Below are 27,040 nucleotides of genomic sequence, written 5' to 3' on the forward strand. Positions count from 1 at the left end.
CTGCCATGGGCAGGGCTGCCACCCACCAGCTCAGACTGCCCAGCGCCCATCCAGTCTGGCCTTGAGTCCCTCCAAGGATGGGGCACCACAGCTTCTCTAGGCAGACTATGCCAGGGCCTCACTGCTCTCTGAGTGAAAAAGTTCCCCCTAATATCTGTCTTCAGATGCTCCAGCACTCTGAGCATCTTTGTGACCTTCTCTGGACTTTAGCTCCAGATCTGAATTTATTCAATTTATTCTGAGTAGATCATAAATCTATGAATTCAGCAGAAGCAGATTCTCTTTTCTGTATTGACAACCTCTCATTTCTGTGCATCTGTGTACAAGACTGTTTCTGGATATTGACATCTAATATGCTCTGTCAAATACATTAGTTTGAATCTGGCTGTAGCTACTTGCATTGATCTTTCATTTCCTTATGCTTATAGACTAGGCTGAAAATTTAAGGGAACTTACCATTACTTCCTAAGGCAATATACTGGTCAGTATGTCTCTTAAAAAATATAGAAATTATTTATCAAATGGCATGAAATATTTATCACATTTTTTACCTTTGATAAGGAAAAAGCTGCTGCTGGGCTGTCCTGGGTACTTCCTCATGCTTTCATAACAATTGCTGATTTCTAAATGGTTGTGAGTGTTTGTCCATAACTCAGATTTATGAACATCAGAGGGCAACATCAGGGATCTTATGAGAAGATGGGGAACAATCTATAGATGTTCTGCTAAAAATCTCCATGGTGCAGGTCACTTCTGAGTTTGTGTGCTAATTCCCTATTCTTGGCTGTGACCTCCTAGCTTCCTTTACTGCAACTTAAGAGTAAGTGTGTGTTCTGGTGGGATTTAATTAGACTTTCTTCTTCATTGGAAAATACAAGTGGAAAATAGGAACTTTGATCCAGAAGTCATTTGAAGAGCTAGGAATGATGTGTGCTGTAACAGTTGCTTCATCCTTACAATTTCTCTGTGTCATTGCAGTGCTGGATATTAGCCTTGTAACTAACATCAGGACTTGAATGATGAAGTTTCATACCTTTGTCCTCATCATGCATTTCTAACACTTCCTCACCATTTCTGTACTTTGACAAAGTCTCATTTCTTTGCCTCCAAATTACCTTACTTCACATATAGATAGATTTCTGGGATGAGCTGTTAAAGACTCGCAAGGTGTTAAATACTCTTGCCCTGTGGTTGAGACTCCAAGAATTACTGTAATAAAAGTAGAGTTTAATGAATAAAAAAAGTGTTGTCACTGACACTTTATAAATATTATTAATAGATAGCTTTAAAAGGAAATACAAGTCTGTTTAGCAATAATGTAACTTTCTCACCTGTCACCTTTCCATTTGTTACATGTGAAGAAAGAAATAGTATTCTCAGTGCTTAATTAATGTTCTTTGCCTCAGACTGATGTTAGCCACTGTGCGTAGGATAGCTCATTCTTTTGGTACATCTCCTGAAGAGTAAGCAGGGTTATTCACACATAATTAAGTGGTCAAGGACTAAAGTTTGTCATATAAAAGAGATTCATTTGGTTTAATAAGTAGCTATTAGATGGATGCTTCCTGAATCAGTGAATAATCCCTTTAATTTTTTCATGACTGCAGAGAGCTGAAGCTCATCAGCTCAACATAAATCATGGGCCTGCAGAGATCTGCTCTACTAAAAAGTCTGCAATTAAAGGAAAATAGTCTGCTCCTAAAAGGAGATCTAATTGGTTCTATGAGTTTCTCTACCCAAGAGACGAACTCCTTCCTCCATTCTCTGATTCGGTGGATGACAAACTATCTGGAAAGTTAGTCCTTGAAATCACATGCCTTGGTAAGACTATACAATAAAGACTTTAAAACTATATTTATTACTATGAATACTTTATTACATTTGTACTCGCAGCAATAATTTCTCATTAAATGCTGAACCAGTTTCTATTCATTTATTTATTTATTTGAATCAGTATTAGAAGTGTGGGCTGACAAAAAGGCAGAATAATTATGTGAAAAGCAATTCCAGTTTAAAGAATCATTGAAATACTATCATGAAACAAGAGTCAGAGTGATGCTTATTGTTCCTAGTCTGCTGAAAAATACATGGCTGAAGAAAGGACGTTCCCAATACTTTTGCTTGCCTCTGAACTGACAATTCATTGACCTCTCCCATTTTTCAGTGATTTTGCTCTTCCTGCTCCTACACAGGCTGATTGTTGGGTTTCCTGGCATAGGATAGAGACAACAAATGTCTGACACCACGCTATACAAATGACTACATCCCCCACTGCTTCTAAGGTAGCTGGACTCCTGGAAATTCCAGAAATACCCTAGTATCCTCTTCCACGGATTTTCTTCTGTGGGGTAAGACTCCTCTTAATTTACTCACTCATTTCACTTTGGTTCTCAGCTTTTAAGATACATTTCTCTATGGAAGATTGTTGAGCTCTGTGCATGAGGGCAGGAGATCTGGGCATATTTACAATAGAAGATGATATGGCTCATCTCTGTAAATCTCTGTATGAGCCAGAGGCACTGTCTGGCAGAGTGCATGTGAGGGTAACATGTGAGTAATAACTCTGCTCTCTTTCAGAGGATCCTGCTTAGAAAGTATCAGACCTCAAGAACAGTCTGGATGACCTTATCAGTCCATTAGGAGACGGTCTTAAGGAAGAGATGGGTCTCACACTGTGCTCTGAAAGCTGCAAACAGGAAATTTATTGTGCTGATGCCACTATTGAGTGCCAAAAATAGCAATGGATACTTGAATTGGTGAGAATAACTTTTTTCATGAATAATGTAGAGCCCTGTCTTTATAAAGATGCTCTTTCCCCAGTACACATTTCCAAACAATCTTTGCTCACTTGCCAAATTTCACCATGTATAAGAATGCATGTAATATATCTTTGAAATGTACTGCATTGTGACTTCAGGGGTTTATATGGTTTATCAATATTAAGGAGATAAGACATAATGAAAGGGATAGAAATACTGCTTCATTGCATTGATCAGGTTGCAAATTTTCTTTACCTACTTCTGGGCAAACAGGTTATAATGCCTAGGGCTATTTAGAAAGCTTTAGGGATTGCTCTTATACCTTAAATAAGCTCTCAGCATAGCATTAGCACATGGACAAGGTGAGTCAGGCAGTTTACTGTGAATATGTGATCAAATATAGTCTCAAAGCAATACCAGACCTGTTCTTGAATCAGAGGGTGATGCTACTGATACCTGTAAGGGAGCTTTTCCACAGGGGGTCTCTCTTGCTGGGCTTTTGTCGCATGGATTCAACTATACTATACACATCACTTGTAAGAGAGAAGCAGGATTATATTGCTTAAATATAATGCATTAGCAAAGCTTGGTCATAAAGAAGGCAGCAGTTTAAGATTTAAAATGGCAAGGGTCATTTGATTATTTACAGCATAAGCACAATAATTTGGGAGACCTTCCCACTGAATCAAACAGTTCAATGTGGATTCCCTTGCATTGTAAACTCCTTGAACTACGGAGGTATGCAATGTAGGTGGAGTTGAATTCACTCCTAGTCTTGATGAATACTTATATGTCTGAGGAGTTATACATGCACAGTCAGTTTATGACTGAACCTTAACAAAGCTTATAACTTTGTCAACCAAGAATCTGTATCAGCAAGGCATCCTGACACCAAGATGTAAGGGATCTTGGTGCAGGTGTAACATCAAGAGATGTCCTTCCTCAAGAGGAGAGCCTATCTTGCAGCCAGCTACCATACAGCACAGAGCTCTTGGCTGGTCACTGTTTATTGGGTAAGATGATTAGCTGATACAGTATTTAAGTGCAGGCTTAATTGGCACCTGTTGAACTGAGTGTCTGCTGCCAGTTCCTTGAGCACTGAGACAATATTGTGGAAGTTACCAGTTCTGAACAAGGTCAGTGGGGTATCACTGTCTGTACCCAAGGCCTTGGAAATTACAACCAGGCTGAAGGAGGAAGCTGGGGGCAGAGGGAGCACACTGCCACAGCTTTGTATTACAAAAACTGTTCTGAACTGGACCTATGTCTGTAGAGCTGTATGTTGACTCAACAAGAAGGGCTGAACAAACAGTTTGAACGTACACTGTCCAGCCACAGTCTCCAAGGTGGGGCCAAGCACAGCCAAGTGCAGGGGGGGAGAAGCTCCTGCTGCCAGCCAGCTGCCTGAGGGGGCTGTCCCATCAGGCCAGTGCAGCACTCTTATAGCTGCTGTTCATCTTAGCAGATGTACACAGTACAGCTTTGTGTTTCAAGCTGCTTTCTTATTTTCAAGATATCTCAGTACAAGCTGTGGCTACCGGACAAAACTGAGATGTCAACCTTCTAAGCTGGCTTTTATAATAAATTAGTAAATTAGCAGAAATCACAGTGCTAAAAAAAAGTTGCTCTTGGATTAAATACACACAGCTGTTTAGCCTGTTTGTTATCCAGTTTTCCCTGTGGTATCTGGCAATCAGTATAAAAAGGCACCCTTGAAATTGAATTATTTCTAGGGCTGTTATTTGCAAGAGCATCTGGATGCTTGGGTAAAAAAGATGTAAAATGAGCATTGCTTAGATATTGCAGTGCTTATTAAAAGATAATTGCTTTCTAGGGATGTGTTTCTGGTTGACATAATATTGAAAAATCTTCGAAAGACAATAGATATAGGGAATAACACCGAATATGTGACATAACATTTCCTTGCTCTCCACCCTTGCATCTAGTGAGAGTACTGCGATAGGTTACCAATTCCAACTGGTTTCCTTGGAATTTAGAGTTCAATTTACATTCATGACTGCCCAAAGCTATCCTGAGGAATGAAAATAAAGGAACAACCAGACTTGAAAGCTGTCTCAGAAACTAAATAGAAAATATTAAGCATACCTATGGCTTGTGCTTGTGTCATTTGCTATTATCAAAATCACATGGCCTCTGGTTTTGAAATCTCAGGAGAACTTTTCCTCTGTAGAGAGGCACCTTGAAATGTAAATGTGTTTTCTGAAATGCATTTTGTTATCATTTCTGAGAGAGTCTTGATCATACATTTATTTATTTCTGCTTTCGAAACAAACAAACAAAAACTATGGAAAACAAACATGATCTTTGTCCTTACAGTAACAGTTTAAGAACGAAAGAAAGAAACCAGCCAACAGTGAAACTTCCATAACTGTGGAGCAGAAGTAAATGCCACTGTGCCCATTCTGAAATGAGAAGTTTTGAAGGCATTATGAGATAAAAGGCCCTTTTTTATTTTTTGGTACACTTTAAAAATGCAATGGTCCCCACACTAAAACAGGGCCAGCTGGCAGCAAGTGTGTGTGTGGCACACCATTGCTTCAGCTCCTGTCCAGGGACACAGAGAGCACGGGTGGACCTGGTCTTCACAAAGGGAGTACCCATTTCAGTCCTTGCTATTCTTACCAGGTATCCAGGGACTGTCCTCTGAAGTGCCCCCTCTCAGGGAGGCAGGAGGTTCTGCTTTACTGAAGCGCATAGATGCTGTGAAGCCAGCATTCAGTGAATATTAATGACACAGTTCACTTGAAGGGTTCAGTTTTGGGCAGATCTGGGAACGGTTGGCCAGCACGCTACATGGCAACTGCACTGCACTGTGAGCATCCCTAAAAGACCAGTAAGGTTTCAAACTTAAAAAAGCCACGTGCTATTAGAAAACAAGGCATGACTGTTAACACTATATGTAGAGAATACCTTCTTAACTGGGGAAGAGGTAACAGAAAGAAAAGGTTCATAAACCTCTTTGCCTCTGGGAGGACTGATCCCTTCTTTGATTTCAGCCAGCTCAGTAGGTTTCTGAGTTGCAGTAAACTCTATATATTCTGTGTTCCAAGATGATCTCTGTGACCTCTAAGCTGACCTCTTATCTCTGCCCCTTTTCAGCAACTTCTTTGCTAAAGTCTCCCCTTCCACTGCCTTGCTGTTCCCACCTTTATGGCTGTCTCAGGCCTTTGTGCAGCTTGCTTGCCTCTCAGAGGAGAATCATCCCCATTCCTTCCAGAGATTTCACTTAACACTTTTCCTCTCCCTAAGGAAAGGACTAGGAATGCACAACCAATTACATACCATCTGCCAAAGCACTGAAACCACCACTGCTTCATTCAGGTTTCATCAAAGCTGGCAGTTGACAGTGGGGCAGCATGCAGGCTGTCCACTTCTTCACAGTGAGAGGCTGCCTACACCACTGCTCTAATCACTCTATGTTCACTCAGCAAAAACAGCAATTGTCCCTGAGACATGTAATCCTCTGAAGGAAGTGAAAATGATATGCAGGCATCTAGAAAAGGAACTGGAAAGAATAAGACAAACTTACTTGAACTGAGTGTAAAGAGTGACCCTGTTACCCTAAAAGGAAGTCATATATCTTCCTCTTGTTTTGTCCTGTTTCACTGAGGCATTCAGGAGCATCATTGGCACACCCTGTGATCAGGGCAACCTTGATCACAGCTAATGATACTGGTGATTCCTTTCACCACTCATGTCACTCACTGCTTTTGAGGTCAGATCTTAGAGACAGTAGAGTCTCTTCTGGATCCTACTGAACTCAGTATGAGCAGAAGAGTGCTTCTGTTACAAAGGTAGAGGGGATCAGGCAGTCCGTGTCCTAGTCTGAGGTGTTGTGACTAAAGTCCTAGGACAGCTATTAACACAGGGCTTCATGTATTCCCATTTCCAGACAGGAACAACAAGATAGAGTGCTTCTGGTGGCTGATACTCCCTTAGTCACAAGGAATTTCAGTGTATGTTTGAATTAGTTGGAAATATTCATTAATTCAAAGGAATTATAAGGGTGAAATTTGCACTTATGTTATCTCTTTAAGGTCCAAAATAGAAGAAACTGCCTTATTAGTGACTTGACTCGTTTGCATTTTTTTTTAATTGATTTTATCAATCAAAAAAGGCACTGAAAGCTCTGTAATCTCTAGAGATTCTACTTGCATTTTGTGGGTATAATACAGCTCTTCATGCATTATCTTGAGCACAGAAATGCAGTTAAGAATTTGTGATCCTCCATCATTTCTCCATAGTTTTCCCACTTGAGCTGATTCAGTTGTCCATGAGTCTGAACTGGAGAGTGGATTGCTGAGATCAACAGAGCTTAAATTTTTTTAAAATCAAAACTAACTTATTTCTTTTTTCAGTATGCTGGGGATGAAACAATTAGTGTTTAACTTTGGGCACCAAAGAGTACAGAGGAGGCATGAAGTTCTGCTACCAAATAAAAGGTGTCCAAAACTACCTGTGATTACAAGTTCCCCTGACCTTAAAACAGAGATGGAGGAAATGAGAGGTGTGCAGCCCAGCATGGTGTATTGAGTCACATCCAGACTCAGTATCTTGTCTCGGGGAGGGTATCAAATTCAAAAGTCTTAAAAGGGCTATGATCACTGCATTTCTAGTTATACCTTTCCAAGGTATTTCCAGGTGTCTGGTTTAGGGCTGGGCATGCCTTCCAAATTAACCCACAGAGACTTTTGAAAGGTCAAAATGACATATGGAAAGGCAGAAGTCAAAGGAACAAGCCTTTCCCACCAGGTGCTTCAGTTCCAATCTGCTGAAATGGAAGATAATGAACATTTCTGGATTGCTAATAATCAGTGTAGAAATTCTGATAGACTACCTCAGCATGCTCAACTCATTTCCAGCTTAACAGCATTTTGGAACCTGTCATATACTTTCTTTTGAATGGCAACACCTCCTCTGAAACTGAAACACTTGAAAGTGCCTTTCTTCCACCCTCCCTCCCTCCCCACCAGCCTCCCAGTGCCACCAGCAAGGACTGAAAGCAATCCCATTGTCATGCTGCCAAAGTAAATTAACGTGATCCACAATTTTCCATAACTATTTGAAATTAAAGCAGTTGGTAATTAAAGTAATCCTTGCTCCCTGGTGACACATTCAGCATGACAAAACAGAAATAACGTGACAGCAGCAGAACCTGTCAACTTTATTTACTTGCTGCTCCAGTGCCTTGTTCTGCTGAGTAAGTGATCTCTCATTGAATTACAGAAGAGCAACCAAGTTAAATTAGAGTGGCTATTCATGGTGAAAATGTTAATGTGAAAGTAACTGCTCTGATAGCCCATAAAATAGAATCCATATACTTCAAGATCTGTCCTGCCTCTCCTGGGTGTTTGATTGATCTTGCTGTGGTTTTTAGGGAAGACAAGGAGAACTGAAATTCAGCAACTGGCCTGAGCCTGCTTGGTGCCTTGATGTGACCACTTCACTGGAAAAAAAAAAGTCTCAGCTTTGCGAAAGGTCTGTGGGAGGCCAAACAAGCACTTCATTAAGACCTGCATTCTTCACAGCTGGAAGACTGTAACCTGGAGAGTTACTGTTCCAAACCAGATATTCCACAGGGCACACAGCAGGTTGCCTTGAAGCCCCCTCTACTCATGTTATATCAGCAGCTTGGGAAAAGGTTTTTTTAAACAGGCAAGCCAGTTAAAACCAGAGCAAGATGGTGGATTCAGTTCTCTGGGCTAGGCTGAGTAGATCCTAGCAGAGTTGTGCCTCCTATAGGATATTCTCCAGGAGAACTGATTTGACACTGTTCTCAGGCTGGGGAAATCTTCCTCCCTCCTGCTGGACCAGCTCTGTTTGCTTTGCATTCTAGTTGTTGGGCTTTGTCTGTATTTTTTTCCAGGCTCTGGGAAACCAGCAGTGTAGAACAAACAGAATTTGGGCCACTTGCCTCCTAGGGATTGATTTGACAGAAAGATTGCATTATTTTACAAGCTAAAGTCCTAGTATGAATAATAGCCTAAGTGCACAATAAAATAATGGAGGAAGAAGAATAGTCTTTTTGAGTTGTGAGATAACTGTCTTCTTCACCCATCCTCGCAAACAAGAATGATGATATCTGGATTGTATATGCTTTTGTGTTGTTCCAGTGGCATAAATGTGTGCTGCTGTTATCAAATGCAACTTGAAATGCTCTTTGTCCTAAAAGGATACTGTGTGAATCGGGACAAAATAACAGATTGAGGTGAAAGATGAAAAAAAGCCTTACTGGTGAGTAAAATCTTAGGCAAAAAGGAATTGCTCAGAAAATGTTTTGAAGGTGGAAATGGAGACAAAACATACTTGAGTGGAGAAGTGAGTCTGAGGAAGTATGAAAGGATGAAGAACCAAGCTGTGGTGATGGTGGACATGGGGATGGATTGCACTGATGGGAGTGTCTAAAATGAATGATAAAGAAAAGACTTGGTGCTTATGATCAAGCCCTGGGTGCTAAAGGAGCAATGAAGTGAATTAGCAGGAAAGGAAGTTCATTTGAACTTCAGCATAGTTCGGAGGGGAGATCAAGATGAACACAAATAATCCTTTCCGCCTCAGTGGTGTTCACAAAATGGTATGGCAGAGAGGACAAAAGCCTCATAACTGCGCCACTTCATCTCACAATCCACTTAGCCACAGCCCTTCTGTACGACTGTGGCAAGGCACTTACCCTCTGTGTGCTTCTGTCTTCTCCCTGTCTGCTGTGAAATGAGTAATAAATACCTAAAGGTAGGAAAGGCATATGTGGATGCATACTTCAGAGCTTATGAAGCATTCAGGCACACTAATGTGCTCTCTGCCACTAAAATTCGTGTGCTATTTTCTCTGTTTGCTAGTTGGAGTCAAGGCATCATAATTTGTGAAAACTAAGTGTAGATACCATTTCTTACTCTGGGTATGTAGCTACATAAAGACAAGAAGCTTAATTTCAAAGGCTAAACTATGACCTGCTGATGTACCTGGGAAAAGAACAGCTACTATTGTAAAATATATATATATATATATTCTGTTGCTATAGCAACCTCTACAACATGTAGTTTCTTATGTGTGATTAGTATAGAAAGAGAAGTATGGGAAAACAGTTTATAATACAAGACATGGTCTTCCTTTTTGTACATGTGGAAGGAAAGAAAAAGGTTTTCAAGGAAAGTGTTGTTATGTTAAATATTTTGTTATCGGAATGTTTGTTCTCACATGGTACCTCCTCTGAGTTTGACAAAGGAGAAGAGCCAGTTCCACTTTGATTGCAGGCAGTATCCTCTAATTCTCTCTCAGGAATTCTTAGGAAGCCTTCAAACTGCTTAATATTCGCTCTCTCTGCTCACAGTTTCTAAATTATTTAAATGACATGAAGAAAAATGCAATTTAAGCTGCTTCCATGTGTGCAGGTGCCTGGACAGCAGAGCTCAGCTAGGAAAAAAAAAAACCAAAAACCAAAAAACAAACAAACAAACAAAAAAACCCCCACAAATACGATAGTTCAGGTTTTCTATAAAATGCACCCAGTGCAACTTCATGCATACACAGGTGTGTGACTATGGTGGGACAGCAGCTCAAGTAATCACACTAAGCCAAAAACCCTCCCTTCCTTCCACTACTGACTTAGTCAAAATTCTGTGTGAAGTGTGAGGTAGGCTGATGTGTCTACTTCTTGGTTTTCCTAACGGCCAACCTGAATCTCCCCTGGTGAAAATTAAGGCCATTCTCACTCTCACACACATATCACTGTTATCTGGGAGAAGAGAGCAATGCCCACTTTGCCACAGCCTCCTTTCAGGAGAATATAGGGAGCTATTGGGTCACCCTTGAACCTCCTCCAGACTAAACAATCCCAGCTCCCTCAGCTGCTCCTCATAACACTGTGCTCCAGATCCATTGCCCTTCACTGAACACGCTTCAGGATCTCAATGACTTTCGTGTACTGAGGGGCCCAATGCCTGTTTGTCAAGGCTAATGCAGGAGGCAGGCAGCGTTTTCTCATGGTTGTAAATGACTGAGCTAAAATTTCCTCCCTGATATTAGCTGATGTGTGCTATCAGACAGTGTGTGTCATTGCTGGAAATTGTGTTTTTCTCCAGCTGTTCATCTCCTGGCCTTGATATTGGAAAGGGACGACAGCTATTTGAGAACCACAAATGCTTAAGGTGTGTTGGGAGCCCTTTACGACTAAACCCTTCTGAAAACCAGATTATCTGCAGGCTTAACAGGGAGGTCAAATGCATTTCCTTGGCTGAATTCCCATTTTTGCTGAAAGCAAAGCAAATTACTCAGGACATGAATTGTAGCCCTGAATACAGGTCTTCTTCTTTTGTTTCCTAACACTCAAGGGCAGTTGTTTGTCATAATTTTTGCCTTTTTTATGTGTTGGAAACTCTTCCAAACACTGTTAGCATATTTCAGTTCACAGAGAGCTTGTGAACCTCACTGTTTCCCTGGTTTTCTGCTTTTTTTTCTTTCTCCAATTAAATTTTATTCTGACTTTGGCATTTTCAAGATGTTTTCTGTTACTTGCCTGGATAAACAGAATAGAATTTAACTCTTGCTCTATGTGTTATCATGATGCTCAGCAGCCTGCAGTCCATTTCCTTATAAATGCTTAAGTAGATTTTGATATAATTAGCTAAGTAAGCATATGGCAATAAAGCGCAACCAATGTGCTTGTTTATAAAATGCAGGCCAATGCTTGATTTAAATCAGAACGCACATGATTTGCTCTGAAGCTATTAAAATGCCCATTTCCATGACTTAGTGTTTCATGCAAGCATCTTCAATTTCTTGCAGTTTTTGACATGTTAGGTTAGGATACAGTATTATATACAGAAAATTTAATAGTTTCTTTTACTTGCATATAGACAATATTTTCCTGTTCCACTCATGCCTTCCTATGGAGAAAACGTGGAAGTACCTGGCCACCTTCTAATGTTCTGGATGTTCCTGATAATCTTAAAGTAGAAGTGTGGTTTACTGGGCTAAGGTCTGAACAGCCGCCCGTTGCCTTTACAGGAATAATAGTTCATGTTACAAGCCTTGTCCCTGAGGAACATCTGTGAGCATCTGTCACCAACTGGGTCCTAATTAACAGGAACCACAACCAGCCTTCTTGGAAATGGTTATAATTACTTCTGCTGGAGGGACTGGCCCCTCTGCTGATGAACTGTGTGCTAGTAAACCATGGCTCTTGATGCGAAGCAAATGCTTCACACTGGGAAGTAAAACTTCAGCAGAAGAAATCCAAGCATTTTTTAACAGACAAATCATGGCAATATTTAACTACCTTACAGACACTCTATCATACAAGGAGGTATGGTTTACAACATTTCCATGTGCTTTGTTATACTGCCTCGTATTTTACACATCTTGAAGGCTGTGAGAAAAATGTGGGTTTTTTTCCTCTCACCTGTATCATTTCACTGAATGAAAAATGAGATAAGATTCCATTGAGAGATGCCCTCTCCCATATCTGAAATGGAGGTGGTGATTGTAGGGTACCTGCTGTAGCAAGGGAACTGAACTCAGTGATCTCTCCAGGTCCCTTCCAACCCCTGCAGTTCTGTCCAAATGCTATCTGAGGGCAGACTGCTGCAGGTTCAGCATGACTGTGTTGTCTCTTGGGCTGCCTGAGAGAGAAGCCGGCTGGTACCTTTAGAAGAGGGTGAGAGACTGGCATGCAAGGAAATAAAAGACAAGAAGGAGAGCAGGCTACACCTCTCTGATTTTGCAGAAGACTGCTTTCTGAGGAAGAAAGTTATCAGTTTAGTTGTCTATCTTTACACCAGTATCGGTATAAGAAAAGCAGTTAGAATGGCATTTAAATCATTCTTAATTTCATTATCCTAGTGATCTGCATGAATTTGCATGGTGTTTGAAGACATTTTTGCTTTTTCTTAATGCCACTTTTCCTTTACTTACTCCAAACAGGCATTGTGCAAGTTTATCTGTACTTAAATCCCCTTGAGGTGAAAGCTCGATAGAAATCTGAACTGTGATATCTTTGTGCATGAAGAAAATACACTCATTTATTTATATTAGTGTCAAACTTGTCTACTGCACTTTTTTTCTTCATCTTAATTGAATGTTCCTGCGGTAGCAGACAGGGCGTGTGCTTAAATAGGAAGGACTAATTGGAAGGAGCTGTCAGGTTAGCAGACATTTAGCTAAATAGATTGCACTTCAGTTGGAAAATTTCCACAGGATAAGTCTGAAGAGTTTATAAAGGCACATGATGGATGCAGGAAGAAGAGGGTAGGAGGATACCTGTTTGGGTAATGTGAGAGGCTGCTATGTAATTACAATGGATCTTTTAATCTAGAACAGATTGAATACTAGATAGATGAATTCCATGTAGGTTATTGAGGACGTAACAGTTTCTTACTTACCTTAATTCAGCATTTCTTTAACCCTTCTACAGTCTAGGCCCTGGATTTTGTTTATTTCTTGTGTCACTACTGGAGTAACAGGCAAAGGAGGATACATTCTCTATCTGTTATGTTTCACTGCTGCAAATCTGGGAAGGTTTGTTCCTACCATCAATTTACTGGAAAATATCTAATGCTAGACCGAGTATGTAAACACAGGATTACTCATGCAATTCTTGACTAAATTCCTATAAAATATAATGAGCTGCTTCTAATGTTAATGTGTCCTTTCTTAAACTCAAATATCTTATTTATTTCTCCCGAGATTATGCCTTTACCATGTTTTCACATTAACCATATGGTTTAATCTCTTAATAGTGAGTGTCTAAACACTCTTCAAGCCTAGCCTAATAAAAATGGTGGCATTGATGAGGTCTGTCAGTTTGGGATGGCTCAACTGCTTGCTGCTCTGCATACTGTCCAGCTGTTTAAAGGCTGTAACCAGCACAGGGCTGTAGCAGTAAGGCTTGTGCAGTGCCTGAGCTTGGCAGTATAGCTGTGCGATCCACTTGGAATGAGTCATGCATAGTCCCAAAGGACTGGGAGAAGAGAAATGTCCTAGAGACCCAGGGGAAGCTGCAGAGAAGCACCCATTGCTGAGCTCTGGGGCAGCCAGGACAACTATCCCCTACTGACGTATTTGCCAGCCACAGCCAAACCACTCAAAGCCTGGGATGACCCTCACCCTCACATCAGGAGCTGTGGGAAGTGCTTGGGCTGCCCTAAGTGCAGTTATTGACCCCTAGATGATGCTCCTGTGTGGTCTGCATATGATGTGCATTTTATTGCTATATATAGGAAGATAGTTAACATATTTTTAGCTTTCATTTTATACCACTATTTGTAAATAATGAGCTGCTCTCTGAATAAACGGAATAAACATGAGTTTTTCCAAGACTTCACAGGAAGAATGGCTTTGAGAAAAAAACTTGCTCAGATTGCTCTGAAATGAGCAAAAGCCATTTTTTCCTCTGAGGACAGGCTACCTGTGTGCACCCACATTCCAGCCATTACTCCAGCTGTAGATAGGCTGGTTGCATTGCTCTCTTTTTCTCAAAATGGATTATTCAAGGTTGCTTAGGCACTTCCAATAGAGAAAAACTTCATTGCCCTATTTGCATTAGTAAATTCATCCTACGATCCTTATAACATTTTCATTTATCTGGATAGCTGTAATGCTCCTGCACTAAAAAGCTATCATTTCTCTCTTTTTTTAAAGAATGCATGCTACTGTTTCATACTCCAGGCAGTCTTATCTGCAAAGTAGAATCAATTAAGACTGGAAAAGATGAGAAAATAAATTCTTCCTAATATCCAGTAAACCAGATGTAAATTCCTGTTCCAGAGACACATCTGTGTTTATTTCTGTGTAGATCGAATGGAAAATTATATATGATGGGGCACTATGATCTGTACCACTGTCTCTATTTACAGGCAAAGTCAACATAAATCTGAAAAAGTTGTGAAAATACTTGATTCAGATGAATACATGATACTGTTGTATTTAACATTTCCCTTGTTGACTTTCCTGGTGCCTGGTAAAGTTCAGATGCTTACAAAAAGAGTTCAGTGATTGACTCATGATACTGCTGCCAAGGTTTAATAAGGAACTGAACTGAACTTTTTCATAATTACATTGTACCAGGAAGAGGTGAAAATTTTTCTTCCCATTAAATTATAATGGAAAGTGGCATCAACCTATTGGAAATCTCAGCTTCCACTCAGTGATTCTGAATTAGTTACCAGTATTGTTGGCTCCAGCTCAGCAAACCGTGCTTGTTGAGCAAGACATTGAAATCAGATAGTCTTAAATTTAATTAACTGGTTAAGCCCTCTTTCTCCTTTCCTTAGTTTTTAGCGTATACTTGTTGCTACTCTGAATAGAGACGCACAGATTTATACATAGTTTAAGGTTTGCTCTGTTGTGAAATTGTTCCCTATTTGACATCAAAATAGATAACATTAATTTTTATTTTTTTTTGCAAAATCTTTGTCTAAATGACTTTTTTGCTCTTCTGGCACCAGAGTTGACTGGTCGAGTGATGATTGAAAACAGTAGTGTTGAATTTCTCCACTTGGTGGCACTAAGAAATAACACAACTGCCCTTGTAACTAGGCTGTAAAACGTGGCCTGGTGGTTGGGAATAACGGAGCACAGTGGCCCTGGGAAAGGAAGACATCAAGTGAGCAGAAATCCCATCACTGTTTTGCTTGTAAGAAGTGTTAGAAGTTTCCAGCAGGGAGCACAACCGCTGGGATATTATCTCTGCACTTGAACATGCAGAGCAAATCTCTTCCCTCGCTGTTGAGTCTGGTGACAGATGTACTGCACTTCTCTTACATTTGCTACTTGCTTCAGAGTGAGGTGTACCTCAGAGAGATTTTGTTGGAGTCTGGGAGGAGGGAACCACAAAGTCTTCATCTCCAATACCTCATTTCAGGCACCACTGGAGAGTTTCCCTTGGACAAGGAGATTTGCATGAATCTCCCTGGGGAGCCCCTCATTGTAAATATTATTGCCTGCTTGGGAGAAGAGATGCAGTAGAGCCATGTAAGGAATAAACTTGCTCTGAGGGGATGACTTTAAAGACTTATAACCACTGCTAGCACAGAAAATGAACAAATTGGACCTAGCATTTATCCAGGTTCTTTTGCTTCTTGGTTAATAATACCCAGTAAAGGTCAAGTGCCCTAGGAATGGATTTCATTTGTGGTTACATTCTTGCTCCCTGGTGCAGCTCTTGTTTTGGATCTGCACTGAAATGCTGTTGTTTTTTGTTGTTTGTTTTTTTTTTTTTCCTCTCCTTCTGCACAAGCTTTTTGCTGGCTGGGGTTATTTATTCAGAACTGAGAGCTGTTTTTCTGCCTGTATTCTTTTTCTCTTATCAGTTCTCCTCATAGTTTGAGTCACATTAAATCCCCTATTAAAACAAACAAACAAAAAATGATAATAATTAGTCTATGCCTTTTAAACTTGGACAAGTTTTCAGAGCTGGAAAGACTCTTCTGACAAAAAGGGAACAGACATCTGAGAAATAGTGCCCTTGTATATTTTCCCTGTATTTCCAGAACTAAGGCTATGCAAGCAGTATGGTTGAGTAGGAGCAAATCTGCAGCAGCAAGGCAGCTAGTGTTGAGGACTTGGTGTGCACCCATCTATATTTCTGAGGGAGTGACCTCAGGCTTGGGTCTGCCCTGGGTAAGAGGGGCAGTGGAGGCTGGAGCACCACTGGAAGGAGGTGCTCCAGCAATGTGAGCAGGAGGCTGGGGCATAAAGAGCACTGGGACATCCATCCCCTACAGATGTGGACTCCTGAGCTTCTGCTCAAGATCTATGTTGTGCCTCTCTGGCTGTGAACAATGCGATGGAAATGTAAATTGCTGCTATCACAATATGTGAGGATAATGAAATGGGCTGGACGGGGAGTGTATTACTCATTGTAATTGTTCTTCATCAATGATTTAAACCTGTCTATGGTGACTGGAAGTCAGCATCACAATATAATTCAGTGTCTTGCTGAGTTAATATTACCTGTCCAGGAGAATGGTGCTTACGAAAAGCACCGCAAGCACTGCTGGCAGTACCACAGTGGGAGGCAGGTTTTTGTATTTTAAATGTTCTATCTAGAAGTTGGAAGAGACAGAGGTGGGACTGCAGCATCGGCAGAGTGGGAGAACAAAACAGATATCCTATGGAGTTTACTTTGGAGCAAACAGAGATGATTAAAAACACCCCAAACCAACATGGATGTGTGAAAAAACGTAATGGGAGATTGAAAAGACTGATGGGATGGTAAACCACAGACATCAGTTTCTGCCATCCTGAGCTTGAAAGTTGTGGAAACTTCCACCCTTATGGATAAGTGCATGGTCATATTTGCACAACACAGACACGATCCAAAAGCGGTGATTATAAACTCCCAAAGTAGAGACTCAAATAAGTGTCTACAGGAAGAGCCATTATCACTTGGTTTCTACAACACCTGGCAAGCTGGAACTGAGCCTGCAGCAGCTTATAATTTTTGCAATATATATGTTCAGTGCTAAATAAAAACAATCACGTCCATATTATTCTTCTAACAAGCAATAACTGAGTGAAAATCATTCTTTCAAGAGTTCTTCATTCTTTATGAGATTTAGTATAGTTAATGCTTATTACTCTATTCATTTGTGGGCTTTCCGTAACCCACTGTAATTAAAAATATCTGTAATACATAGTTTGTCAGAAAGGCAGCTGGAATATAGTCATGAATATCTGACTCTTATGTTGATTTCTGGACTCTCAGCGTCTGGTTCCTAAAGATTATCAGAAACTCATTTTTTGAGTTTTACGACTATATCACTGAGGCTATATCACTGTCAGCAGCAAACACCAGCTAAGAGAAAATGACCTTTAAGAAAAGACCTTTAAGACGTTGCCTAATGCGTGCTGCCGACACTTTGAAAAGTAGCCAACACGTTGCAAAAATGGCCCTTTAAAAACAAAACCCTGAGAAAAATATCCATCATAATTTCTCACTCAGCAAAAGCAAAATTGCTGAAATGTATTCCTCTACCGTGCTCACAAAGTAGCAGGTTTACTTGGTCGTAAACAAAAGCTGAGGCAATCACTTTGCCAAGCACCATGTTAATAGCACAAACTGTCTTTAATAGTCAAAGGCAGTGAAACAGCAGGAGGGCTGCCATTAAAACTGCATATTCCTCTTTAAAGCACGGAGCCATTAAAGACAATGGTTATTTGGCAACATCTTCAGTGCAAAAAAAGAGAAAACAAAATAATTTGAAAACTTCCTAACATTTGTTGCTCACTGAGCATGAAATTTTATCTTGCATATTTGGGCTGAAACTTTCTCTGGTGATATGCTTCTTGTTTATATTTGATTTGAATCTCATTTTGGAGGGGGAAATTGTATGTGTGAATTTTCTTTGTGTAAACTTCAAAACGCTTTCATATGTCAGAGGGGTTCGTATCATTGTGCAATCATACACAAATAGCAGTTAGACCACCAAAAAAGATGTTTCTGACATGAATTCCCTTCTTCCTTTTTGTTAATAGTGATGGAAATGGGCTCCTAAAAATTTCAATAAATTAAAATGACAAGATTACACCCAAACTCCTGTAGTGCTTATCTAACATTCTTGTTAATCAATGTGAGAAGCTCAGTGTGGTCACCCTTGCACTTGTACAAACAAGAGATGTGAACAGGCACAGACCTTCTTTATAATGAGAGCCAGAAATGATGGAGTAGTATGTAGATAGAATTACTATAGAGAACACATTAACATAAGATTTTTTTTTCCCAGATAATTAATAACCATGTAAAGGTTAATGCTAAAATCAGCTCTCAGAAAATGCTATAGGTAATTGTTGTGAACTTACAAATATTAATTATACCTCATATAATTCTCTACAGAGCATCCAATTAACAGGTGAAAAGCTAGGAACTTAACACCCTAAACATGTTCTTGCCAAAAGCTCTATCACAGTGGCACTGGTTCCAAAGGTACCAGAATCTTCAATACTCAAGGAGCAAAGTGCAGCAAATATGTCAATATTTTAAAACAGTCACTAATCCAAGCAAGTAGAGGTCGCTAAGTCTAAACTCCATTCCAGCAAAGCTTGATGAAACCATAATAATACAAAGAATGTATTTATGCAGTGGCATTGCAGATTCATGAAGTAGATTCAAGAGTTTCAGATGGGTATGTGTTGCAATCTGTGAAATTTATACTTGGAGAGGGAGCGAATGCAGATATGATGACATTTTTTACTACAGAAAATCAGATTAATCAAAACTAAGATTAAATGCAAACTATCTCTGAATTGCCATGCAATACTGAAAGACTGGGTTAAAAAATGACAGATGAAACCTAAAGGTATAAGACAGAGGGGGAAGTGATGCATTCATGATGATAGACCTTGTTAACCATTGCCAGTCAAGAAAGAAATCTTGTCATCATGGGAGCTTCTGAAAACATCACCCCATTATTTAGCATTAGCCAAAAGAATAAAACAAAGTCCTACTAACAGTTAGCAAAAATAAATAAATAAATAAATAAATAAATAAATAAAATCTCATGTATTTCTTTTATCTTCAGTGTTGTATACAATTTTAGTTGCTTTCCTTTCTGAGAAGATGGAGGAAAAGCATAAAGAAGGAGGCAAAGGTGATCAGTTAGAGAATTTCTTCTGCAGATGCTGCAGATTGGATGTTTTCACAAGAGAGAAGACTGAGAGAGAACAAGTCTTAGATTTATGAAATCAAGATTAGTATGAAGAATGTGAACAGAAAAGTATGCACTGTTCTTTGCAGCACAAATTTAAAGGACACTGAATTAAATAGTTTGGAAGCCAATTTTGAAAGAATATGTTGAAGCATTTTCCAGGCAATGTTAGTAAACTGCTGACAGGAGGCTTTGAAAGCCAAGAGCTTAAGTGAGTTCAGGAAAATGATTAGTTAAATTAATGGAATAAGGCTTATCAGACACTGTTAAATGCAATATAATCATGATAGAGTCTTCAGTGTAGGAAGTCCCTGAACAGGGGCTAACTAAGGGCTAGGTGATGTGGATATATTACCACATATTCACCCTTCCCTTGTAATCTCTATTTTGTAATATGCTACTGCCCCCAGAATCCACCCTTTAACACTAGGCTACAGGCAGACCTTCCACTGAAACTCATATGGTCCAACCCCCACATGGTTTGTGTTTTAGCTGAGGACTTGCTGCTTTTTCTTTTTTTTAAACTGGGAGTAGCCAAGAATTCAGACTTCTATTTATTTGTTTCAGTAGCCTTCTTTGGGTTGCATTTATGTGGTCATTTCCATTCATCTAAGTCTGAGTAGCTGTAATATTTTTGTAATATTATACGTCGATATGGAAAGAGAAGGAATCGTAACAATCTTTCTAGAGGTAAATGAAAGCTGTCTTTGTTTTCATGTCCTATTGTCTTAGGCTTTGTTAATAGAGTTCTGTGCTCCAAGGATTTTTCAAGAGTGGGATCTACACTGTTCTGTGATTGCTGCCTTACTCTTCAAACAGACGTCTGTCACTTTCAGGACTGTGAGTTTTAGTATTTTTAGTATTTTTTGCTGCAAGAATATTAAATTTCCAGTTGATGGTTATATATCTCTTGTGTAGTGCCCAAGACAATCTTTCTGTTGCTTTAAGACAAGGCTGAACACATCCATATTTTTATTCTTATCACTTTTTCTAGTACATTAACATACTGGCATATCTATATCTGAAGATACAGAGCAACATAGATTTCACCTTTGAGTGAGATCTTAGATTTCATCATCTTCATCTAAAATCTATTCAGAAATCTTTCTTTTGGGAAGATTGAAAAATTAGCATCTGCCCTCCATCCACTGAAGGTTTGTTTTTTTTTATAACTGAAGACAGCATTCATGTCCCCTGATTTGTACATTTATGTTCCATACAGTTCAAATCAAGCTATTTATTAGCACTTTGTGCCATGCTAAATGTTAGGATGCAGCTATCAGCATAATAAATACAGTTATCTGTGCATGCATTTATCATACTGGTGGATCATTACAACTGAAATGTGAACCTTTATTTTTAGGCATTAGTGAAACCAATGTTTTGTTGCTTTTCAGTCTTTGGCTTATGGTGGAAAAGAACAAAACCCAGTCATCAAATGCAAGGAGCACTGAACTCTGGCTTGCACCTTTTAGCAAAACAGTTGAAATTCATGTATATTAATCCAAAACCATATAATAATAATAATAATCCAAATAATCCAAAACCATACAAAATTAGGCAAGCAGATTTGAAGGCTTGCCTTGATTCTTCTGTCTCATCTCTTATCTGAATGTAATATTTTTTGTCACCATACTTCACTGTACATTTTCTGTCTTCAGATAAATGGCAACCATCTTAGTCTTTGTAGATGAAGTCAATAAAAATTCATTAGAGACTTGATACTCTTAAACCACTTCAGAAAGGAGCAGCCATATTTTTACTATTACCATTATATTATCAACTCCTGTTTTTCCTCAATCTTATTTCCTTCACCAGCTCCAGAGCTATCTAAAAAGTGCATTAGTACTACAAAACCTTCCATATAGGCCCACTCCTGCAGTCAGGGGACCCAAAAGAAAAATGCTGTATCCCGTCAAAATATTAAGCTCTTTTGTGAAATACAGGAAAGAGATCAGAGTTGGAGTCCTGTACCGAAAGATCTTTGTGTCTCAATATATTTAGAGAAAAAAATGAAAACAATGGCGTGAGATAATTCCTAGCACTCAGTTTGTTCTCTCTTGTAAGGGACTCAGAGCAAATAATGAGAGTTTATAGACTATGTGCACTGTCCAAGATTATGAGAGGCCATTTGGTTCTCCCAAAATTCTAATAGTTCAGAGATCAAAACCTGCAAGATAATTTCCTACTGAAGTTGATAGGAATTTTGCCAAGTTATTTCCTTGAATTTAAATGGTGTGTGTGACAGGGCTGTGGAGTGGCACTCTGAGGATATTTAGGCATGGCAGATACTCATTAGGCACTCAGAAATATTTCATAATGAAATGTTATAAATTAGAGACAAATATATTTTCTTGTAAACCATTTCAAAATTAAAACCCATCAAAAAATTTGTCTATAAAGCTTCCTTTTATTTGTCTACAAAGCACCCTTTGTCCTTCAAAGGAATCTGTCAAGTGTTTGTTCCACAGTTTGCAAATGTTTTAAGCTGACTTTTTTTCCTCCTTTTTATCTCCTGTTGGACACATCTATTTAATGCAAATTCTGTGAATGAGGCTTTGCTGATTCTGTGAATGAGGTTTTTCACTTAAAAGCCACGCTCATGCTAATCTGCATATTGCTCAGAAAACCTATGTGTAAGGAGGCAGTTTTGCCTCATATTTATTCTGAAATCTGCTTGAAAGCTGGAGTTTTTCTGAATCTTATTCTTGTAGACAGCTATCTTTCTGGAAGGTGACATTGCCTGTGACACAGGCAGATAAGAAACCTCTCTGCAAGGAAAAGCTGCTATTCTGCTTTATAATGATTTAACTCCAATGGAAAAACGTGACGTCATGTGCTTTACAAGCTGCTGTGTAAAACATTGTGGGGCTTTTTCCACTAGGCTCCACCAGTGGTTCCAATGGCTCTATGGATGCAAGATGAGCACTGCTATGCATCAGTCCTTCAGACGTCTCCATGAGCTGAGATGAAAAAGTCATACAGCATGAGAAAATAATCAGAATATGCAGGTAATGGCATGCTAATCCTTCCATGCAGTGCATATCTTTAGCTTCCCTCTTTGCATGAGTTTTAGGACAGGAAATTTATGCTATTGTCCATAGCTAGTAAATGTGCTACAAGGGTCTGTAATGGTGAGAAAGGCTGTCTTGAAGAGAACTGAAATACAAAATACACAGAACGTCCTCACTTTAAATAGAGTGAAATAGTATTTACTCTCATGAGGAAATTGTGGGTGCAGGAGGTTTATTTTGTGTAATGAGGAAAAGCTTAATATGAAGCACTTGTCAGAAGCTGAAGTTATGCTGGTATTTCAGTGCCTCTCAGGTAGAGAGGCTGAGATAAACACTGATTATAAGGATTGGCAAAATGATGATTGAGTGAAATGTAATGAAATTTGATGCCCAAGTGAACAGAGTAGTTGATAAAATGGTTTCTCCTGATTTCTTGCAGACTATTGCTCTGGCCATTTGTAGCAGGGTATCAGCATCTGGCTGTTGAAAATTAATACATTTGGTTAATAATTGTGGTTTGTTTCTGTTTTGCTTGTTTGTTTTTTAAAGATAATTAGGCTTCTGAGATAATTAATTGTTAGTACCTGAAAAGCCTGCATGTAAAAATTTCAAAAAAAGCCAAGGACATTTAGATTTAAATGTTCTTGAAGTGTTGATCACATAATTCATAGTAATTGGTCTAAGTTATAAGTTCTAAACATTTTGAAGCTTCCACATCCTTATAAGCAGATTCCTTTGATAGGAACAGATATCATGAAAGAGACAACATTTTCCACAGCCTTAGATATATGTTTTCTGGATACGAATCATTGCTGAATACTGAATAATCTGAAAGGTGTTGGTATTTATTTTCAGTACAGTGATGTTGCAGGACTCCATTGATAACTGGATACCAAAACAGGTTATAATTTCTTAGACTGGAAATCTCAACACAAAAACAAAAACAAGTACGAATCTGCTTCATTTTTCACCGAAAAGTGGATGTCTCAAGTAGACACAGCCAGTAGATCTTGGAAACATCTCCACAGTTCTGTGTCGTGTTTTGTTTTTAACTAAATAATCAGTTGTCTTACGTGAAGAATGAAGATTGGAGGTAAAGATCCTCAGGAATGAGCACAGCATAAATCACATGTATTGATGTTGCATTCTGTTTCATACAAAAGAGTAATGCTGTTGCTGTTCTTTTTCTGAGAAGCATGACAGCACATTAGTTCAGTATAAAATATATGCTTAAATTTAAGCCCTGTCATCTAAAAATTTTACCTAATTCTTTAAGGAATGTAAATGATCACTGCATCATTCTGAAAGGAAACCATTCACATAAAGTTCTACAAGGGAAGCTTACAGAAATTATAAACTGAAAATGATATCACTGAATCAACTTCAGTGCATTTATTAAGAATTTCAAATGAGGAATAGTGTTTTACCTTCATCAACCACTATGAAAGTTCTATAGAAAAGAGTTGCAAAGATCATTAAAGCTTGGAGGAAGAAGCTAAAATTGACTGCCAAGTACAGCAATACCTTCCTATTCTGCTGTTGGCAGTATAGATGCATACAGCTGACTTTCCTTTAGGATGTATTCATGAAGATTTAGTTTGTGTATCTTGGAAGTCAGCCTTTTGTAAGGAATTCAGAACATCAAGTCCTGAGACTAAGTAATGCAAAACCATTGACAGGGTATTTCCTTAACTGCAGTGGCATTTGCTTAAATTATAGGTAAAAGTGGAACATGCATAGTTATAGCTGATTATAGTCTTGGCTAAAAAACAAACAAACAAACAGAAAACTATTTACAAAGAACTGTGAGAAAAACAAGGAATCCAATTCTTTGTATTAGCATGAAGTTACAAGTTTCTGGTGGAACACTCTATTCTGCAACAACGTGATATTTATTCACATGAATACAAAATCTCCATCTCTCTTGCTGCAATTCAATAGGCTTCAGACAACATCTGCTAGAAAGAGAAGGGTTAGCAGTTGCCCTGAAGCAGGATATCCTTGCAAGTTTCACACATGACTTCGTGGGGAACCAAAAGGAATCTGAGCTGAAAACTTTGTAGTTGGGCTCAATTTATCCATGAAAACATTGGCTCAGTGATCAGCAGCTACCCAGATAGTTAATACAGTATTAGGACTTTTTGGTAGTAAATAAATAATTAAATAAACCAACTAAAAAATATAATTCTGACATTGCATAAAGACACAGTTCTCTCCAATCATGAATAATGTGGGCAGCTCTAGACTTGTAATCTCTGAAAAGATATGGAATGTTATATGCTGTTTTGAAAAAAAACAGCAACGATGATTAGAGGAAGCAAACATTTTCCATAGGAAAATTAATAGAGTTGTTTGGGAAGAGAAGGATTACCAGTTCAAGGAGGTCATGTCAGAGATCTACATAATTATGACAGTCCCAGAGAATAAAGATAGAGATGAATTGGGACCATTAATAATATCTGTCAGGAAGCAGATTCAAAACTACAGTGAAAAAGGAGCTTTTACATGCAACAGGTTGCAGCTCTACCAAAGGATGTGTGGACAAGAAAGTTATAGGGCTTCTCAGGCAGTCTGGATTGCAAGTAACCAGAGAGATAAAGTAGAGAAGGTTCAGGGAAACCCTAGTCTGGAAGAGGCCAGAGTATGAAGGTTGATTAATCACAGAGTTTTTTACTACAGGCAAAATATATCCTCAATGACCTAGTAAAATTGTTACTTTTCCACCCGCCATGTGTGGACAATGCTGAAGTGGCATAATGTTTCTACAGACAGAAAGGTGATGATCAGTTTTTCTATTATTTAAGAAATTTTGCCTTTTAGAGCAAAGAAGTCTGTGAAAGCCCGGAGGACTGGTGTGTCTGCTATATATTTGGACTTCTGAAAATTTAATCAATGTAATCTAATCCCTATGATCTGTTACAACAGGGACACTTAATTTATTTTTACTTTGGCCCCCAGTGCTCAGAGAAATATTGTTTCTTGGAAACTCACTCTCGTAATTATGTTTGATCCCTTTGTCTGAGGCAACTGAATGTGCTGAGGGGAAAAATCTGTGGAAATCAGTGATGCTGCCAATTACAGAAGTGATTATTGAACTGAAGGTAAAGCTCTTTTGCAGTGGGAAAAAGTAGAGAAAAACTGTGATGCGTCAGCACACTGCACAAAATAGAGCGGTGTCCTATGTTGTACTAATACCAATTCAAGTTTTCTTCATGAAATTTCCTGGTGTATTGCTTTTTTCCATCCTTGAAATAATCTTTGAGATATAGGAGAGACTATACGTTTTGTGATTCCTTCTGAAGGATACCATAATAAGAATGATCACATTTTTCTTGATTACAATAAAATGCTTATCTGTCACTCTTCTCTTGATTACAGCAATATGTTTATCTGTTATTCATCCCCTAAATATCAATTTTCAGTTTAAAGAAATAAAAATTAAATAAAAACTACTATGGTGCATTACAATTGTATGTGAATCTTACCTGGTATATGTCCTTGTTTACAGCCCCTCCTTCAAAGCCTACCAAGAATAGCCATGTTGAGTTCTATTTTTATAAATAAATTGCATACTACATCACCCTAATTACTTCAGGTTACTAAGAAAACTGATTTAAATTTGCAACTACTGAATGTGTAACTACTCATATATACTCAATTACACTACTGAACTGCATTTTGTTTCTGTGGTTAGTCCTAATAACAATGCCAGAAGATCACTAGCAAGTCCTGCTCTTAAAATGAACTCATTTTACATAATGATCTCTTGAGTATGTCTTTTATGTGTAATTGCCTGTTTCTGTTTTCCTTTTCATGCATCAGTTAATTTCACAATGGTGCCATTCATGTACCACATTTATCCAAGTATCAGGTTAAGCTCTCTTTGCTGTTAACTCTTCTCATGAAAGGTACTTCACGTGATGCTTGCACCTACTCTTACACTTAGAGTTGAGGAACATGAGTGGTAGCAACTGACGAGGAGGAGGGGGGAACTGAGACCAACAGGAGACTGAATAAACATGGGAGCCACCCCCTCCTCCAACTCTCCTGAGGGTGATGGCCATGGACTCCTTTGCCAACAGCTTCCCTTCAAGCACACATTGTCTGTGGGAAAGCTATCTGTTTAATTCTGAACAAAAATCAAGCTTTTTTGCCTATTTGGGAAAAAAAAAAAAAAAAAAAAAAAAAAAAGAGAGATTACTCAGATAAATCTACTGTGTGTATTTTGTGAACTGCTTTCGTTAGCTCTGCCAAATGTTTTGATGCGCCATGGCCTCTTCATGTATCTTCTTCATTTTAATGCTTTGGCTTTGTAATTTAGCTGTAGTTGAGCTAAACACTCAGCTAATAGAGCTTCTTTGTTAATGTGAGATCTTATATTTTTCATCAAATCGATCTGAGATTAGGCATCTTTAGTAGGAGAGAAATTTGCATCACTAACACCTGTACTAAAGAATTCATTGCATCATATGAAGAACTGGTACAAAAGAAACTGATGCAGAGATGTGGAAGCAAGAAATAAAATTCTTGGCAGTATGCATATATTCACTCCATCATAGTACTCAAAATCCAAAAGTACCACCATTTGTCTCAACAGCTGGAGTGA

General features: G+C 38.8%; 1 long non-coding RNA gene across 1 annotated transcript; it reads left to right on the plus strand.

Moving 5' to 3' along the window:
- The first annotated feature begins 121 nt into the window (after window positions 1-121).
- Window positions 122-17,959, plus strand: LOC107311721. Its single transcript, XR_004306841.1, has 4 exons — window positions 122-1,821; window positions 2,193-2,348; window positions 2,578-2,756; window positions 8,158-17,959. It is a non-coding gene; the product is annotated as an uncharacterized LOC107311721 (long non-coding RNA).
- Window positions 17,960-27,040: the final 9,081 nt, after the last annotated feature.

Source organism: Coturnix japonica, chromosome 3 (assembly GCF_001577835.2).
Source record: "Coturnix japonica isolate 7356 chromosome 3, Coturnix japonica 2.1, whole genome shotgun sequence".
In the NCBI taxonomy this organism is placed as follows: Eukaryota; Metazoa; Chordata; class Aves; order Galliformes; family Phasianidae; genus Coturnix; species Coturnix japonica.